Source organism: Balaenoptera borealis, assembly GCF_965194805.1.
Source record: "Balaenoptera borealis genome assembly, chromosome: 9".
Classification (NCBI taxonomy): Eukaryota; Metazoa; Chordata; class Mammalia; order Artiodactyla; family Balaenopteridae; genus Balaenoptera; species Balaenoptera borealis.
This window is the reverse complement of record NC_138873.1, coordinates 268,091-287,487: the sequence shown is the minus strand read 5'-3', so window position 1 is coordinate 287,487 and position 19,397 is coordinate 268,091. Positions and strand designations below refer to the sequence as shown.

Genomic DNA, 19,397 nt, shown 5'->3' with positions numbered 1-19,397 from the left:
GAGATGGTGTTAACACAGAGCCACATGTGGACTCGTTCCTTGTAAGTGCTTGATGTGTGTATACCTGCGCTTCAGTTACTGAGTGATCTGTACACAACTTGTTAGTAGATGATTTGGTTGTTCTCAACTGCATTTACAGAACTCCTTCACAAGAGAAGCCTCTTCAAGTCCCTCTTCAGGGCCTCGGCCCCACTGTGGTCAGGAATCTCTCTAGGGCGTCCTCACAGACAACACAGAGCAGGAAGCGCCTCTCTGCCGGCCCGCGTTCTGCAGAGAGAACAAACCAGGAATGAAGAGGAGGAGAAAGAGGAGGAAAAGAAACACTAATCAAAGAAATGAGAGTTGAAAACCTCTCAAATTTAGCAAGAGACATAAACCTACAGATTCTGAAGATGAGCAAACCCAAACAGGATAAATTTAAAATCCATATCAAAACACCTCATATTAAACTTCTGAAAACTAAAGACACAGAAAAAAAAAAAAAAAAAACTCCTGATGTCTGCCAGAGAAAAACTGACATCCTACCTTTAGGGGAAAAACAGTTGGAATAATAACATATTTCTCATCTGAAATCATGGAGGCTGGAAGGAAGTGGCCTAATATTTTATGTGTTAAAAGAAAATAACTGTCAATTCAGAATCCTATATAATTCAGAAAATGTCCTTTAAGAATGAAGGGGAAATCAAGGCATTCTCAGATGAAGAAAAACTAAGAGAAGTAGACCTATCCTAAAATAATGACTAAAGTAATTTCTCTAAACAGAATGGAAATGATGAAAGAAGGAATTTGAGAACAGCAGCAAGAAAGGAAGAACACAGTAAGTAAAAATACAGTAAAGTTTATATAGTAGGCGCTTCTTGAGTTTTCTAAATTATGTTTGACAATTACAGCAAAAGTATACCACTCTCTGATATTGTTCTAAATGTACATTAAAAAGATATTTAAAAAACACTGTATTATAAATAGGACAGACTAAAGGGACATAATAGGAGGAAAGGTTTCTAATCTTCACTCAAACTGGTAAAAGGAAAACATGTGACATGTTAGTTATATATACTGTAATACCAAGAACAACCACTTAAAAAGCTGTACAAAGAGATAGACTAATGAACACTAAAGGTAAATCAGAATGGAATTCTAAAAATGTTCAAGTGAACCACAGGAAGGCAAGAGAAAGAAAACATACAAATGAAAAGCAGAGAGAATAAAGAGGAAATAAAAAATAAAATGTCAGACTTAAGTCCTAATATATCAATAATTACATTAAATGTAAATGGTTTAAATATACCAATTAAAAGACAGAGGTTGGCAGAGTGGACTAAAAACTATGACCCAACTCTTTGCTATTTAAAAGAAGCACTCTTGAAAAATAACAATACAGGAAGACTGAAAACAAAAAGATGGAAAAATATATATTGTGCAAACATTAATCAAAGGAAAGCAGGAGCGGTTATATTAATATAAGGTAGATTTCAGAGAAAGAAAATTACCAGAGACAGAGAGGGACACTATATAATAATAAAAACTCAGTCCACCATAGCAATCCTAAATATGCATGAACCAAACTACAGAACTACCAAAATACATGAAGCAAAAACTGATAACCAAAAGAAGAAATGAACAAATCCATAATCATAGTTGGAGACTTTAACATCAACAATAGATAAAACAATTAGGCATATAATCAGCAAAATTAGAGAACTCAGTGATACAATCAACCAACAGGATTCAACAGATAATTATAGAGCACTCCACCCAACAATAGCAGAAGATACACACTTTTCATGTGCCTATGGAATATACACTAGGATTCGCCATATCCCGAGTCATAAAAAAATACCTCAACAAATTGGAAATAAATGAAGGTATAAAGAGTGTGTTTTCAAACATAGTGGAATCAAACTAGAAATCAATCATAGAAAGATAACAAGAAAATTGCCAAACACTAATTGGAAACTAAGCAACATACTACTAAATAATCCATGAGTTAAAGAGGAATTCATGTAAAAGTCAAAAATTACATTGAACTAAAATGAAAATGCAATATGTCAAAATCTGTGGGGCACAGCTAAGGCAACACTGAGAGGGAAATTTATATCACTAAATCCATACAGTTCATACATTAGAAAAGAGGAAATGTCTCAAATCAATAGTCTAAGCTCCCAGCTCAAGAACCTAGAAAAAGAAGAGCAAAATAAGCCCAAAGTAAGCAGAAGGAAGGAAATAAGCAGAAATTAATAAAATTGAAAACAGAAAAACAATAGAGAAAATCAACAAAATTAAAAGTTGCTTTTATAGAAAGATCAATAAAATTGGCAAACTGCTAGCAAGACTGAAAAAGAAAGAAAAGTAGAAGACACAAATTATCAATAGCTGTAATAAAATATCAGAGAGGATATCACTACAAACCCTGAAGACATCAAAAGAATAATAAGAGAATACTATGAACAACTCTACACATATAAATTTGCTAATTTAGACAAAATAGACTAGTTCCTCCAAAACCACAATCTACCAGAACGCACCCAAGATGAAATAGATAATTTGAGTAACGCTTTAATTCTTAAGGATATTGAGTTTGTAATTTTAAAAGTTCCAGAGGAAGATATTTCTAGGCCCAGATTCTTTCACTGGAAAATTCCACCAAATGTTTAAAGAAGAATTAGCACTGATTCTATACAATCTCTTCCAGAAATTAAAAGAGGAAGGAACACTCTAATTGATTTAATGAAACCAGTATTACCCTGATACCAAAACCAGTCAAAGACAGTGCCGAAAAGGAAACAAACCAATATCCCTCATGACTATAAATGCAAAAATCCTTAACAAATATTAGCTAATAAAGTTAGCTCTATAATATATAAAAAGAATTGTATACCATAACCAAGTGTGGTTTATATACACTGGAAATGCAAGGCTGGTTCAATATTTAAAATCAATCATGTAATCCACCATATTAACAGACTAAAGAAGAAAAACTGCATGACCATAGAAGCTGATGCAGAAAATTCATTTGACAAAATTCAACACCCACTTAAAATTTTTTTTATATCTCATAAAAATAGGAATAGAGTGGAACTTCCTGAACTAGATAAAGAGTGTCTATGAACTCCTACAGCAAACATCATATTTAATGGTGAGAAACTGATACTTTCCACTAAGATTGGTGACAAGGCAAAGACGTCTGTTCTTACCACTCTTATTCAACATAGTGCTGGATGTCCAACCAGGGCAATAAGGTAAGAAAAGGAGATAAAGGCATGCAGTTAGGAAAAGAGAAAATGAAATTGCAGATGACATGATTGTCTATGTAGAAAATTCCAAGGACTCTACAAAAAAAAAAAAAGTTCAACAAAGAATTTCAACAAAGTTGCAGGATATAAGACAAACATATGGAAATCAATTGTATTTCTTCTTGCTACTTATGAACACGTGGACACAAATGTCAAATACAACAACATTTACTATTGTTCAAAAAACATGAAATTCTTAGGTATAAATCTAATAAAACAGAGGATTTGTATGTAGAACCCTACAAAACACTAATGAAAGAAATCAGAGAATATCTGAAGATGCAAACATCCAGTCCATGGCACTCTTGCACATGTGTTCCAGAAGGCCTGCAGGAAATGTTTAGAACAGCATCGATGGAACAGCAAAAGTACCAAAACAGCCAATGTCTGTAACCAGTAGAATGGGTTCATGAACTGTGGTATATGCAGAGCTGGTAAGTAAACTACAGTGATATGCATCGTGGCTGTGCATCTCAGAAACTTCATGTTAAGTAAAAGAAACAAGTCCCATAAGGACACTCAGAGTGAGTGTCCACTTGTATAAAGCCCAGACCCCTACAGTACTAAACAACGTGTTGTGTGGAGATGCATAGATACATACACATGTTGTAAAACTATAAAGAAAATCAAGGCAACCTTTATAAAAATTCAGGATCATGATTGCCTCTAGGAGGAAGGAAGTGTGATGCGATTGGTTAGGGGCACACGGAGGTTTCAAACAGATTAATGAGGTTCTCGTTCTAAACTTAGGTGGAGGAGACCCAGGTGTTCATTTTACTAATATTCTTTAAAATACACTTATATATTGCAAAGACTTTTGTATACTTTTTCGGTTTTCTATCACTCTTAGAAACATCTTTTATGCATGTGACTTTACACAGTGTATTTCATGCAACAGAGTATATCAAAAACATTCTTTTTCTTCTTGGTAAGTGTTTTTGTGTGTACACATAGCATAATGTGTACCATCTGAACCATTTTTAAATGTACATTTCAGTGGTATTAAATATATTCACATTTTTGTGCAACCATCACCACCATATATCCCCATAACTCTGAAAAAGAGTTTTCACTCTGAAAAAAACTTTTTCATCTTGTAAAATTGTAAGTCTATACTCATTAAACAGTAACTCCCCATTCTCCCCTCCTCTGGCCCCTGGCAACCACCATTCTACTTTCTGTCTCTATGATTTTGACTAAGTATCTCATAGGAGTGGAGTCATATAGCATCTGTCCTCCTGTGAATGGCTTATTTCATTTCGAATAATGTCCTCAAGCTTCACTCATGTTGTAGCATATTGCAAAATTTCCTTCTTTTTAAGGCTGAATAATCTGCCATTGTATGTATAGAACACATTTTGCTTACTCATTCATCCACTGATGGACACTTGATTGTTTCTATGCTGTTTTAAATAACGCTGCTATGAATATGGATGTGCAAATATCTCTTCAAGACCCTGCTTCCAATTCTTTTGAGTATATACCCAAAAGTGGAATTGCTGGATCATATAATAATTCTACTTTTAATTTTTTGAGAAACCACGATACTGTTCTCCACAGTGACTGTTCCATTTTATATTCCCACCAGCCATGTACCAGTGTTCCAATTTCTCCACATCCTTGCCAACACTTGTATTTCCTTTTGTGTTTATGCTAGAGTTATTTTCTTTGTGGTTACCACAGGGATTTCATTTAACAACCTAAAGTTATATACATTGTGTGCCCCAAAACATAATCATTCTTTTAAATGCATTAGGCTCTTAAATTATGTAAAAAATAAGATTTGGAGTTACAAACAAAAGTTATAGTAATATTAGCTTTTACACTAATAATTGGTTTTCTTTAAATGTATTCGTCTCTTACATCAGTGTAGAAAACAGAAAGTGCAATTACAAGCCATTGTTTCAATAGTATTAGCTTTTATAATTGCCCATATATGTACCTTTATTAAGGCCGTTATTTCTCCATAGAGCTTTGAGGTCTGGTCTAGCACCCTTTTGTATCACCCTGCAGGATTCCCTTGAGCATTTCTTGCACAGCAGGTGTAGTGGTAACAAGCTCCCTCAGCTTTTGTTTACCTGAGAATGTCTTAATTTCTCCTCACTTTTGAAGGACAGTTTTGCCAGATTCAGGATTCTTGGCTGACAGGTTTTTTTTTCTTTCAGCACTTTGAATATATCTGCCCATCATCTCTGGTCTCCAAAGTTTTGGTGAAAAGTATGATGATTATCTTATTGAGGATCCCTTGTGTGTGATGATTCACTTCTCTCCTGCTGTTTCCTAGATTCTGGCTTTGCCTTTGTCTTTTGAAAGTTTCATTATAAGATGTCTCAGTGTGGGTCTCTTTGAGTTCATCTTACTTGAAATTCATTGACCTTCTTGGATGCTTATATTCATGTCTTTCATCAAATTTGGGAAGTTAGCCATTATTTCTCTTTGCCCCTTTCTCTCTCCCACAAGTCCCTTAGGCCTGTTAGCCTTTCTTCAATCTTTTTTCTTTCTGTTCCTCTCTTTATTGATATTTCCATTTTGTTAACACATTGTTTTCTTGACTTTATCCACATCTTTTTTTAGTTCTTTGAGCATATTTAACAGTTGTTTTAAAGTCTTTGTCTAATATATCTGCTATTAGGTCTTTTTCAGGGACACTTTCTGCTGAATTTTTTTTCTTTGAATGGGCCATACTTTTCTTTTTCTTTGTATGTCTTTTGTTTTTTAATTGAACACTGGACATTTCAATTTAACAATGTGGTAACTCTGGGGCTTCCCTGGTGGCACAATGGTTAAGAATCCATCTGCCAATGCAGGGGACACGGGTTCGAGCCCTGGTCCAGGAAGATCCCGCATGCCACTGAGCAACAAAGCCCATGCACTGCAACTACTGAGCCTGCGCTCTAGAGCCCGTGAGCCACAACTACTGAAGTCCACACGCCTAGAGCCTGTGCTCTGCAACAAGAGAAGCCACCTCAATGAGAAGCCTGCACACAGCAAGGAAGAGTAGCCCCCGCTCACTGCAACTGGAGAAAGCCCACGTGCAGTAACGAAGACCCAACACAGCCAAAAATAATAATAATAATAATATGGTAACTCTGGAAATCAGGCTTTCCCCTTTCCCCAAAGTTTGCTGGATTTTGTTACTGTTTTTGTTTATTGTTTTTGCTTCTCCTATTGTTGTATGCTGTCTCTGTGCTAAGGACCAGCCTAAGGCATAAACTTAATGCCTTCTTATGTTTCTTCTGAACCTTTCCCCAGGCATTTATGGGCACTTTCTATTTTTTCCTGTATATGCAGTCATTTTTTAATGTCCTAGTCTTCTAATGTCAGGCTCCCAAAAGAGGGAAAAGCAAAAAATAAAGGGGGAAAACAGGAGTGGGCCTTTTAAATCCCCTGGCAGTCACTTCAGCCTGAGGGGGAGGGGTTGCAATAATGGGGGAGGTGCTACGACCATAGCTGTGCTCCTCCTTGTCTGCACCTCTGTGACCAGAAGCAGTAATCAGTGATCAGAGCACAAATCCCAGTATTTGTAGGACAGGATCCTTTTTGCCCACCCCGGCTCCCACAGTCTATGCGCACAGCTGTCTGCCAGGGGCTGGGGGTGGCTGGTAGGTGTCTGCTCCTGTGGTAAGAGCTGACATTGACCAAAATGGACCACAATTTACGATCCAAGCTTTCAACAGACCCCAGAGTTCCAAGACGGTTACATCAGACAGACTCTGCCAGTGCCACTGTTATCCGGGTGGGAAGACAGAAGATTTCTGCTGTGTCCTACTCTGCCATCTTCCCAGAATCCTCTGAAAACACAGTCTTTTAGTGAAATAACACTGTATTCACTCATATGTACAACTAGTATTCTTAGAAACATCTTTTGCACCTGTTCTTTTACGGAGAACATTAAATACAGCACATGAAGTGAACACATTCTTTCACTGAAATAACACCATCCAGGTGCAATAAAATCCTTCCACCCTTAGAAAATATTTTTCTTGCTGTTGCTCAATGGGTATCACATCTCTGTCATGCAAGATGAATACGTTCTAGGGATCTGCTCTAAACATAGTACCTAAGTTAATAATGTAGTCTGTGCACTTTCAGATATGTTAAGAGGATAGAGCTCATGTTAAGTGTTCTTACCACACACACAGAAAAAACCCACAAGGAAAGTTTTAGTAAAAGAAATAGTGCAGCACACAGTGGAGCAATGCCTCAAAATTCTGAGGGAAATAAAGTGTGAAGTTTAATGCCATAGGCTTAGCCCCAGCAAGGTCATACATTCTCAAGTCTGTATGAATTCAGGGGATTCAGTAGATTTTCAGTAGACTGAAAAATCTACTTAATGGTGAAATTTAGTCAAACAAGAAAAAAATCAAAATTAATAACTCAAAAATGCAATCTTTGAAAAAGTCACTAGATGAAATAAAACTCTAATTTGAATGCAGTCAAAGAGAATATTTGATATTTGGAAGATATCATTGAAGCATTCACCCAAAACTCAACATTGAGTGACAGTCTTTTATATAAAAGAACAATTCAAACATAAGGACACGTTTTAATGTCTCATAGACATTCTAAAAGGAAAAAAGGAATAAGAGTAACAGAGAGACAGCATTTGAAAAGAATCTTCTAGAACAGAAGAAAGATATTTGTCCTCGGAACAAATGTGCACTTCATACACTGAACAGGGTAATTAGTGATAATCCACACCGAAACACAATATAAGGTCACTATAACATCAAAGGCAAAAAGAACATCTTAAAATCTTCCAAAGAGAAAGGCATATTACCACAGAGGAACTACTTATACCAGATTTCTCATCAGCCAGAATAAATGAGAAATGGTAATGGAATAACATCTAAAACATGCTTAGAGAAAATATCTGTCGGCTGAAAGATTTATACCTATCGCTTAAGAATCAGGGCAAAATAAAGACATTTTAGACCTTCAAAGACAAGGAACTGAGCAACCACAGATCCTCACTAAAAAGAAGTTAAAGGAGTTCTTCAGCCAAATGATAACTAAACTTAGAGGGAACACAAAGGATATAAGAAACAACTAAGCGCAGGAGATTGATTTTTAAGTCATTTATTTATGTTTTAAAAAAATATTTTATAAAATAGCTTTTTTATTTCAAAAAAATAAATACCCAAATAATAACAGTTTGGAAGGAGGGATCAGTGATAATTACAACTTGTTATTTGGGAGAAAAGGAGAGACATACTGAATAAATTTCTATAAATAAATTCATCAGAAAGACAAAGGCTAAAAGGAACTAGTTACGTTTTTTTTTGTTTTTTTCTAATTACGTTTTTGATTTAAGAAGATAGAAAGAGAATAGAGTGAACCTAAGGAAAGTAGAAGGAAGGAAATATTAAAGAACATAAAGTAACAAAAATGAAAATAAGTGATCTGTAAGACAAGAAAGACATTAAGTTGTTCTTCGCAGAACTATAGATAAGAGCCTAGCAAGACTAGGCCAAGAAAAAAAAGACACAGATTACATACTTGGAATGAAAAGGGGAGGATAATTACAATATAGAAGACACTTTCCAAATTACAAGAGAATCCTATGAACAACGGTGTATTGATAAATTTTAAAACCTCTATAAAATTAATAGTAATTTTAGCAATATAGATTGTCAAAAATTAAACCAAGATGAAATCAAAAGCTAAATGAACCTATAATCATTAAGCAAAATAAAAATTCATTCAAAAGTCTACCTTTGCCAGAAGTTTCCAAGACACGTATCATTCCCCTGTTTTCAACAGGAAAATGTACTACATGAATGGAAGCTGAGGAAGGGGCCGTCATCTTCCCGTAGATGTGCCCGACCCGTAACACACGTGCAAAGACCCTCAGTGGCCCTGTCTGGCCTGTCAGCACTGATCCCGCATGCACCGTCGGATGCAGGCTGATCTGAACACGAGACAGGAGTGTGGGAATCTTTTTGTTCACAACCTTCACACTCTCCTGGGGCCACGTCACACAGGCTGGTCACGGTGCTGATTACCTAACTGTATTTCTGCAAACTCGGAGAAAGCCTCAGTCAGGTTTTGCTGCCGTGGTGGTAACTGCTCTGTTTTCCTGGCACCCGTGCCCCAGAAGGCAAAGCGCAGAGCAGATGCCAGCTCCCAGGGGAAGGCTCGGGCTGCCGATGTGGCCTCATGCTAGGGCGGAGCCTCATGACCAGCCACCACCTCAGAGAGAGTCCCAGCAGCAGCGGGTGAGAAGCCGGAAGCTCGCTCAGCCTGCGGCACGCGGGCGGCTAGCGGAACCAGCACGCTGCTGAACACACATCTGGCGGATGGGAACGTCCTTTACGGACTTTTAAACTTTCTCCCTGGTGCACTAGAGTCTAATATCACACTCACCCAATGTGACCTCCGAGACAGATGACAATGGTACCGACGAAAAGATGGAACAACCCAAGACCCAGTTCACGAGGAGCCGCACGGACCCCAAGGGTGGGCTGGTCAAGCCAAGCTGCTCGGCAGGGGTTACGAGCACGGCCGTTGCCTTCCTGAAGCCGCTGGGGGAGCGGCTGGGGGCCTGGGGTGTGTGCTGAGCCCCCTCGCGAGGCCCAGAGCAGTGACCTCCTCCACCTCCTTTCCTGGTTTCAGCCCAGGCCGCTCTGCGACCCCGTCTTCAGCCACCCCTGCCCGCTCACCTCAACCTGCCCTCTCCCGAGCTACGGACAAGGAAGACGCCTGGTCCTGGAGGCATCCTTTACCTCATCTCACCCTAGGCTCTGCAGCTTCTCGCCCCACACCTTCAAAGCCCTCTTTGACCCGAGCGTGGTCTCCTTCGCCAGCATCTCTCTAAAATACGCTACAGTGTCGCCAAATCTCCTCCTGCAGCGCCGGGAAGTGCGGCCTCCGCCTGAGCCTCCCGAAGCCAGGAGGCCCCCAGTTCAGAAGAGCCCTGTCCCACTTGTGAAGACGGATGAAGCACCTGCAGGCAGACATCCTCAAACAGAATAAGGGCAAAACCGTCTCTTAGACCAAAAAAAGAGATCGGGGAGATGGTTTAAACTATGGCTCTTTCCACCAGCTTAGGGCAAGACAAAATCAACTTTAAATTCCACTTGGCTCGGCTGTGCAGACTTGCGTCAGCCCAGATGGTAGCCACTAGCCATATATGGGTTCACATTTGAATTCATTAAAATTAAATAAGATTTAAAAAATCAGTTCCTCATCCTCACCAGCCACAGTTCAAATGCCCAGTGTCACATGCGACCAGTGGCTACTGCGTTGGACTGTCTAGAAATTTCTACTGGACAAAGCCAGCCTCAGGCATGAGCAGGGGAAGAACACCACGTTGGGAGCCCAGTGCCTCCTTCGCCCTTACAGGCACGCGCACGGGAGGCAGTTGAAGGGCTGCAGCGATGCCGTTCGCATGGCCTCTGCACGAGTGGCTAATGGCACTTGCTGTGGGTTTTATGATTTTGGAGATAAGCTGATGGGACGGCAGGGCTCCCCATCCTGCCTTCCTGCTCCCAGGTCAAGAGGAAAACCCCGTTCCCTGTCCTGGGGCTGCCCGGGGAGCCCTGAGCTGAGTGGCCTCGCGGGGCACATGCAAGGAGCAGAGCGCAGGCTGCCTGCGGGGCGCTGAGGCCCGGGCTGGGCTCAGGGGGGGTGGGGGCGCTCACAGACTGGGGAGGCGGCGGGCACCCAGCGGGAGCGCATCCTGCGAGCACGCACGCTGTGGCGGAGGCCACGTGTCACGCAGCACAGCCCTGTGAGCTGGCTCTGGGACCGCTGCTGGCAGCAGCCTGATTCTACAACAAGGAAAGTGAATCATGATGTTGAGAAGATCCTCATCTCAGGCTGTAAACATCCGGCAGTGGAGTCAGAATTGGTAACCCGGCAGCTCTGAGACACAAACTCATCTGGGATTTTAAAAATTTCAACCAAAGAAAGTCACTGCCTATTTATTTGGCTTTTTTGTGTGGCCGAGCTCTCAGCTAATGAGACAGGTTGGCAAGTCCCCCTCCCTGGGAGCAGCGGCTCTCCTGGGAGAGCTTGGAATTGGGAGATGGACTCAGATAACCCCTAATGCATCCCGCTCCCTAAGTCTCCCCTTGATTCCCTCCGGGGCCAGGAGACTAGCGTTCCTGACCTACATATTTTCAGGTAGACTCTATAGAGGTAGCTCCCAGTCTCCTTCCCAGACCCCATTCTCCAGTTTCATCTGCCGGCCTCCCTCTCTTGTGTCGGGGCAGGGGAGGGTTCAGCTTTCCCCGTGTGTGCCCTTCCCCCGGGGATGTCTGGTCCACACACCGGTCCCTGGTGGCAGATCTGGTCCTCGTTTCTGTAACAGGAGCTCAGTTGTTAACGACATCGGAATCAGACAGATCACTTTTTCCAGAGAATCTTGGGCCACAATGAAAACAAAGCAAAATAAACCCACATCATCCACCATCTGGGTTTCCTTTGGCTTTTGTTCATGGTAGGAATGTGGAAACACTGAAATTCAGTCTTTCCCCTGGAGATGCAGGATTTCATTAACGTTTGGGGAAAATTGAGATAGGGGCCAGCGCTAGCTACCTGACCACTCCAGGCATCGGATCCGCAGAGGGCAGGCGAGGGCTGGTCCCTGTGATGCAGGGAAGGGGCTGAGCTCCTGCACACACCTCATGGGGTCGTGGGTGTGAAGAGCCTGGACCCTGGGGAGAGTCCTGACCTTGCGCCCCCCAGAGATTCCATGGATTGGATGGCCCTTCGAATCCTGTGTGAGAGCCTCTCCTCATGACAGGGCCTGCAGCGTCCTGGCCTCAGGGTTCGGTCGCTGCGCAGGTCTGTGTTAGCGCCTAAGGGTAGATTTGCGCCTGAGCAGGAAAGTGCCAAGTGTGTGACCCACTCGCCAAGGACACCAAGGTGTCCTGGGTGCCCGGTGTGCGCGGGGGAACAGGGACAATTCTGCCCAGGGATGCAGGACACGGAGCAGAGCTGTGTCCTCTAGCCGCTGGCTCAGTCACCTGCCCTGCCATTGCTTTCTTTCAGGTTTGTAGTCATCTCCATTCCACCAGAAGGCTCAGTGCCGAAGAAAGTGCTTTGAACTGAAATGTTCTTGCCCTCACGAAATCTTGAAGCCTGTAATCTTAGGGAAAGAGCTCGGGGCTGATGTTTAGAACGGACTCTGGGTCCACGAGGACCATGGAGGGCTCAGTGCTGGGGTTCTAGGGCCAGACCATGTGGGTTTGAATCCCAGATGTGCTGCACACAAGCTGGGTGACTGGGAGGATTTACTTAGCCTCTTCGAGCCTTGGTTACTCCTCTCCAGATGGATGTACTGGTCCCTACTTCGTGGAGCTGCTGTGCAGACTGAACGAGCGCTGTCTGCAAGGGGCCTGCAGCGGCATGTGGCCCCTAAGGACGAGCGGGTGCCAGCAGGCTCCCTTAGAACGTCCGGCCTTTGAAGCAAGTCGCTGTGAGGCCCTCCCTCTTAGGGAACTAGCGGTGGGCGGCGTGTGGGCAGGGAAGGGGGGCCGTGTGGAAACCCCTCTGGCTGGGGAGGCTCAGGGCAGGTCGCGTTCCTGCAGGCTGACGGGGACACCTTACCACGGCTCCCTCGGGCTCCCTGAGCAGGGTCCGGGGGGGCGTGAGGGCGAACCTCCCGAGGCCCAAACTTTTCCACAGCTCCAGCAGCGATCTGGAGGGCTGCTTGGGGAGAGGTGGACAGCTGTGATGCCAGCTGTGTTGTTTCAGCTCGAGGGCTTTTTGCTGGGACAGCCAGGGCCCCGGCACCCTTGAACAGGGCACACAGGACCACTGAGCCCGGGGCGAGCGTCAGACGCCTGGTACCACGCCCGCCTCCTCGCAGGCCCGGGCAGCGGGCGGCTGGCAGCATGGGTTGTCCGCTCACCTTTCTGAAGACGCCGGCTCGCCGACACCACAGTTTGCAGTCGCACAACCAGCGGTTCCTGGAAGCAGAGTGACAGCGGCCCCGGGGCTGCTGTGACGGACAGGTCCTGGCACTTGCTGGACACTGGACGGGCCTGTGCCGAGGGCGTGCACGCTGGAAGCAGGCAGCCCAGTCCGGGCAGGAGAGCCCTCGGGGAGGTGCTGGGGATAGAACTCACAGGCTCTCGGGGGCGTCTCCTCCCCTGTGGCCCTCCGGCCCTCCCACGACTGTGTCCTCTGTCCCCCACCTCAGGGGCTTCTGACTGTGCCAACCTTTTAAAATCAACGTGAAATTTACTTTGCAAAGCTAAGACAAGACACAAGCCCAATCTCTCTTTGTACGAGCCACCACCGTCCCTCAGACACTGAGCCTCCATCACCGCCCCGAGCTCATGTGAGCTGTGACCTTCGACCTCACAACAAGTCAACAATATTGCCTCTACTGTTGTTGAGGCCTGTGGCTTGGCGCCTGTGTGCCCAAAGTCTCCAGGCCAATAAACAGAACAGGTGAGCTGGTCCTGCAGCATGGCTCTGCCCACACGACTGACCACATGGCTCACCGTTGGGAAAGGGCCCGACCAAGAGCATCTCGACTGAAGGAAAGATGAACTTAATGAGTCAGTGCACACACCGGAGGTGGATGTAAGCAGCCTGGCGCCTCGGCAGAGCCTGGACCACGGCAGAGCCTGGTGCCTCGGCAGAGCCTGGACCTCGGCAGAGCCTGGTGCCTCGGCAGAGCCTGGACCTCGGCAGAGCCTGGTGCCTCGGCAGAGCCTGGACCTCGGCAGAGCCTGGACCTCGGCAGAGCCTGGACCACAGCAGAGCCTGGTGCCTCGGCAGAGCCTGGTGCCTCGGCAGGGCCTGGACCTCGGCAGGGCCTGGTGCCTCGGCAGGGCCTGGACCTCGGCAGAGCCTGGACCTCGGCAGAGCCTGGACCTCGGCAGGGCCTGGACCACGGCAGAGTCTGGTGCCTCGGCAGGGCCTGGTGCCTCGGCAGGGCCTGGCACCTCGGCAGAGCCTGGACCTCGGCAGGGCCTGGTGCCTCGGCGGAGCCTGGTGCCAGGCTGCAGCTAGCATGCCACAAACGGGGCCCTCTCTGCAGCCAGACTGTTGAGTGCCAATGTGGTCCCAGCTCCTACCTCTCCCCCCGACCTTCGCTCACACGCCCCCTCCAGAATCCTCTGCCCTACCTTCCTCTCCTGGGCGTGCACCGCCGCCGGGATGCTCTCAGCTCCTGCTGCCTGGTCAGGCCTCACCCTTCACTCAGCTCCAGCCTCACTTCCATGGGGAAGCCTTCACTGGCCTCCTAGCAGGGTCATAGCAGGGTCATCGCAGGGTCACGAGCCTCTCTTTTGGAGCATTTCCCACAGTTTACTTTGCATATTGTTAAGTAATTACTTGACGAGTGTCTGCCTCTCCCAGTAGAGTATAACCGCCATTCGGCGGAGGCTGTGTCTGGGTTTGCTGCCCGCTGCACAGCAGCGGCTTGCAGGGTTAAGTACTGAATAAACACTTGTCGATAAAGGCCCTGCGGCCCGGGGATGGAGGCAATGGTGGCTCCACTGGTTGGAAGCTCACTGCCTGGGAGGGAAGGAGGCTGATCTTGGCTTCAGACCAGTTGGGTCTGGGGCAACACAGGTGAAAATGCCCTCCAAGCGGCACACGCTCAAGAAAGTGATGCAGGTGAGACGTCCCTGGGGACATCACCATGGAGGTTGTACGTGGTCTCCCAAAAGGAGGGAGGCCTGGAGACATAGCCACGTAAGGGAGGGGCAGGTGGGAAGCGGCCAGGCTGGGGGCCACCGGTGAGGAGGACACAGCAATCCAGTCCGGCAGAGGGTCGAATGGCTGGACCCTGGGAGACAGGAGGGATGTCACGGAGGCAGGAGACAGCGGGATGTTCAGCGTCAAGAAGTCCAAGGACGCTGGATGGGGAGGAGCCCAGTCCTGAGCTCACACACGGGATTTGTTATTTTGTTTCAAAAACAGATTCCTCACGTATAATAATCGGTATCATCATCTCCTCACTTGTAAGCGTTCTCTGTAGGTTATCAGAAAAACACAACTTTGAGAATCGTAGCATTTGGACTTGCAGGTCAGGAACAGAAAGGAGTCCGGTGGGTGGGTGGCGCTCCTGAGGACGATGCAGCCCAGGACCGCCAGGCAGGGTCTACACCTGAAACTCGCCAGGCACACCCTGCAGAGCAGCGCGTGATGGGTTTGTTGGACCGTCCAGCCCAGGGCTCTGTGAGCAGAGGCCCCAGCCGGCAGCCTGAACGCTTGCTAGAAGAGCAGGGACGGTGGGGATGTGAGAAACAGTGCCTGGGCTGCCTCTGAAACGTGATCTCCAAACCCTCTGTGCCCCTCTGGCTCTGAGCTCGGCGGGCAGGGGCCCCCGAAGGCACAGGAGAGAGGCTGAGGCCCTCCTGACCCACCCTCATCTCTGTATCAACACAGACTCACAAGTGAGGGGCCGCAGTGGGCTGGGCTCGCTGCAAACACAGCTCTGAGCCCCGGGGGCCGGGACCCCCCCAGCTGCCGGCGCCACCGCGGGTGCACGAGGACTGGAACCTGAGGGGCTCCCGGCACCACGGCTGCCTCTTCCCTTCCTCCTGCCACCCCTCCCACCGCCCAGCCCAGCCACCTGCCTGTGCCCCACCTGCCCGGACCTCCCTGTGGAATCCCTTCGGACTGTGGGCCCCTAATTAAAACGGATTAATGTTCTGGAGCAGAAACTGTACCTAATGGAGCCGTGCTGGGGTCCTTCGAGGCGCTTTGCCTGCGTCCTTACCAGCCCTTCCGAGACGGCTGCCACCCGGCCCCAGCCTCTGCCACCAGCAGGTAACGCCAGGCGACGTTCCTCACACCGTCACCACCTCGAACTGTCCCCGTGCCCACGGCGGACGGGCCCACCTGACCTCTCACGCTGTCCCCGGAGGGGGATGCCCCCATCTGGATAAAGTGGACAAAGGCGGGGCATTGCAGACCCTCCCTCCCAGTTGGGGTCTCGTGGTCCCAGTCTTGGGTCGGCACTTGCACACCTGCTCAAGCCTTTGCTGCTACCACCATTTCTGGGAGGGGCCCCAGGAGGAAGGCTGTGAGGACTCCGCGTGGTCCGTCTAGAGACGGGGCGGGGCGTGGCACAGAGGGTGAGGTGCCCCAGGACGAGGGACCTGCCACTGCTGACCCGCCCACGCCCTCCCTGAGGCCAGGGCAGAACCTGGAGTCCACGGTACTTTAGGGACCCAGGTAAGAGGGGAAGGCGGGCTTCAGGTGGAGTGATGTTGACCTACTTGTCTTTTTCCAATGCAGCCAGTGTCCTGTGTCCTCTGTGAGGTTTCTGATGGGGGAGGGCCCGGCACCTGCAGCCTGTGCAAGGGCTCGGGTCTGCAGCGGGCCACTCGTCCTCCCAGGGCCTCTCTCGGGCTGCCCTGCATGGCGTGGGCCATGGGAACAGCAGAGCTTCCCCACCCCCAGCTCTGGGCCTCCCGCCAGCTGCCCCCGCTCAGGAAAGGCCTCCACGCAGAGGGACCCTGGGCGGCTCTGCCCCGACTGTCGCCCGGCACAAGGACGGGCAGGCCAACGCTTGTCTCTCGGGTCACTGCGCCGACCGCCCCACCCTCCGGTGCCCGCGCGGGGCTCACACAGGCCCGCGCCTGCTTCTGGGTGGGCGTCCAGCCCGCCTCAGATCCTGCCTGCTGCCCTCTGCCCTGCATTCCTGGGCCTCGCCCGCAGCCCCAAACTCCTGCCGAGCTGAAGGCGGGGTGTTCTCCGCGAAGGTACTGGCTTAGGAATTCACCCTCTCACCTGGCCTGTCACGGCCTGAGCCCATGGCCCGCGGGCTCACACAAGTCCCGTCTGCTCCCCGGTGGAGGCTTGGAGGTGGTGACTCAGGGCAGGGGAGGTCCTGGACCACACGCCCCACACCCAGGAGGCCGGTGGCAGCCCTCTCTGGACGTCAGACAAGGGGTAATGAGTTTCCTGCACACCAGGCTTCTGAAGAGAGATGGTCCACAGGTGCTGGGGTGGACGCGGACGCTGATTTGTGGTGCGGGGGAGTTTCCACTGTCTGGAGCTCTTCTCCTCCAGGTGTTTGGGCCTAGAGGCCGAGGAATGCCGGTGGCCTCAGGAATGTTATCTGCTGGGAGGGGCTCAAGATTACATGAAGCAACCTAGCCATGCAAAAGAACAAGCTCCCAAATCAACTCGTTCAGAACGAACCGGCAGCTAAAAAAAGAGACGTTACCCTGAGCAGGTTCTTAGCGCGCAAGCCGCACCCTCCCTTCAGGCTCATGGACGGCGCTCACCTGGGACGGCGCTCACCTGGCTCGCAGGAGGCCCGGTGCGCTCTGCACTCGGCTCCTGGTGAGAAGCCAGCCCAGCCGAGCCTTCCTGCCGAGCCGTCCCGAGCCAGGCCGCTCGGGGCCGGGGGCCCTCGGCCTGTGCTCACTCCCCCCGGCACCCTGGGCTCACCCCACGGAGAACACCGCTGAGGTTAAATGGATCTTGTACACAGATTTTTGTCTCCTTAAGTGAATGGACTTTATAAACAGTTTTATTTTAGTCTCGTCATTTCTTTACAAATAGGGAGTGGGTCTCCTAGAACTGTCCTAGATCAGATTTCTCCCAACCAGCGCCATTTACCAGAAAGTCAGGCCCAGGATCGGCACATGATAAATATCTATGGGTGGCTCTTGTCAAACCCCCATTAGAAATGCAGGATTCTTCGGACCACTGGGGCCAGCACCCTCTTTTTGCGCGTGAGGAAACGAGAAGTGTTCCTGGCCTGCCCAGGTCGCAGGCCGGCCACCTGGAGTCCTGCCCATCCGGTACTCTTTGCTCCCCTCCCGGCGCTGAGCCCCTGGGGTGTTGTCAAAGGAGCAGCCAGCGCCCATCGGCAGTAACACCGCGGGATGAGTCACGATCGTCTCGTATGCCTTGCTTCTAAGCCCTAAACCAGCTCGGACCTGCCCTGCTCCTGGCGTCCGCAGCACCCCCGCGAGCCCCAGCCCCGCTCTCCATGGGGCTCGAGCAAAGGGCTTGGAGGGGCAGCTCTTCCAAGAGACTCCTGCATGACACTAAACACGTTTGCAGTCTTTAATCGCTACAGGTAAAAATACAAGTAAGCCTAAGACGTGCTTGGTAAATTCATGAAAGATGGAGTTGCCGCATTCAACACCTGGGCCCTGGGATCACTTGGGCACAGTTCTTTTCTCTGACCGCATGCCCACTGGTGCCGGGTACTGGGTTCCACTGCTTTCATCGTTCAGCATGCAGTCTGTTTTTCAAGAACATCCCAAAAGGGGGCTTCGTTTTTTTTCAACTTGTAAGGGGCGCCTTCTCTAAAGGTCCTCGGTACAGGCTAACATCACTGCCCCAGAGTGTGCAGTGCAGCCTGTCTTGCTGTTTCCCACCCAACTCTCAGGTAGAGTAGAACTACGTCCGCATCGGTGGTCACCAACCGTCCTGATTTGCCCAGGACTGTCCTGCTTTTAGCACTGGAAGTCCCATGTCCTGGGAAAAGCCTCAGCCCCCGAAACCCAGGATGCTGGTCTCCCTCTGACTGCCTAAAATCAAGGCTGCTTTGTCTTACGTCAAGCAGATTTTTACACCGAAAACTTTTTTAAAAAGTTCAAGTGGAATTTTTATTTTATTTTATTTTATTGTTTTTTTGGCTGCGCAGCATGTGGGATCTTAGTTCCCTGACCAGGGATCAAACCTGTGCCCCCTGCGTTGGAAGCATGGAGTCCTAATCACTGCACCGCCAGGGAGGCCCCTCAGTTGGAGTTTGTAGTGATGGGGGAAATGGTGGGAAGAACTGGGGAATGTGCTCGCGACCTCTGATGACAAGGTGGCGAGAGGATTGGAATCGAGGGTCTTTTTCTGCAAAAGCTCTGAAGCGCCTCCTTCCTCTGCAAGAACTGCTGTTGTTTTTATTTACATTCAGTGTGGCTCCACATTCATCAGGGAGAGAAAGTCCAGGATCCAACAGGTTTCTCCTTCTCAGATTCCTATGATGTAACCAGCAGGGGAATCATCTGGGCTTTCTCAGCGAAATGGCAGCAGGTCACGGGGCCGGCCGCCTGTTCATGCATAAACATCACCACTAACTGTCTCTTTGTTACCCCATAGCTCTCCTCCCGGGGCTACAGTGCACTTGGTTTGGGTGCACTCCCCGGTGCGGGAGAGCCATGCAAGGCCCTTCCT

The 19,397-nt window shown here is 48.2% G+C and overlaps 2 long non-coding RNA genes across 7 annotated transcripts in view; both read right to left on the bottom strand.

Annotated features, from left to right (window-relative positions):
- Positions 1–19,397, bottom strand: part of LOC309634757 — a 40,938-nt gene that overhangs the window by 12,558 nt on the left and 8,983 nt on the right. For 4 of the 5 annotated variants that reach the window (XR_014248413.1, XR_014248414.1, XR_014248415.1 and 1 more), the window contains exon 2: positions 65–267. This is a non-coding gene — a long non-coding RNA (uncharacterized lncRNA). Of the gene's footprint in view, positions 1–64; positions 6,209–19,397 lie in introns of those variants that run through there. The other variant, XR_014248417.1, reaches the window with a different exon arrangement.
- On the bottom strand, positions 6,209–18,792 carry LOC309634758. Of its 2 annotated transcripts, XR_014248419.1 has the most exons (4): positions 16,484–18,792; positions 15,932–16,142; positions 14,381–15,231; positions 6,209–13,783 (listed from the first exon to the last, which is right to left on the bottom strand). It is a non-coding gene; the product is annotated as an uncharacterized lncRNA (long non-coding RNA). The 2 variants fall into 2 exon arrangements; XR_014248418.1 differs by having other exon boundaries at positions 15,932–18,792.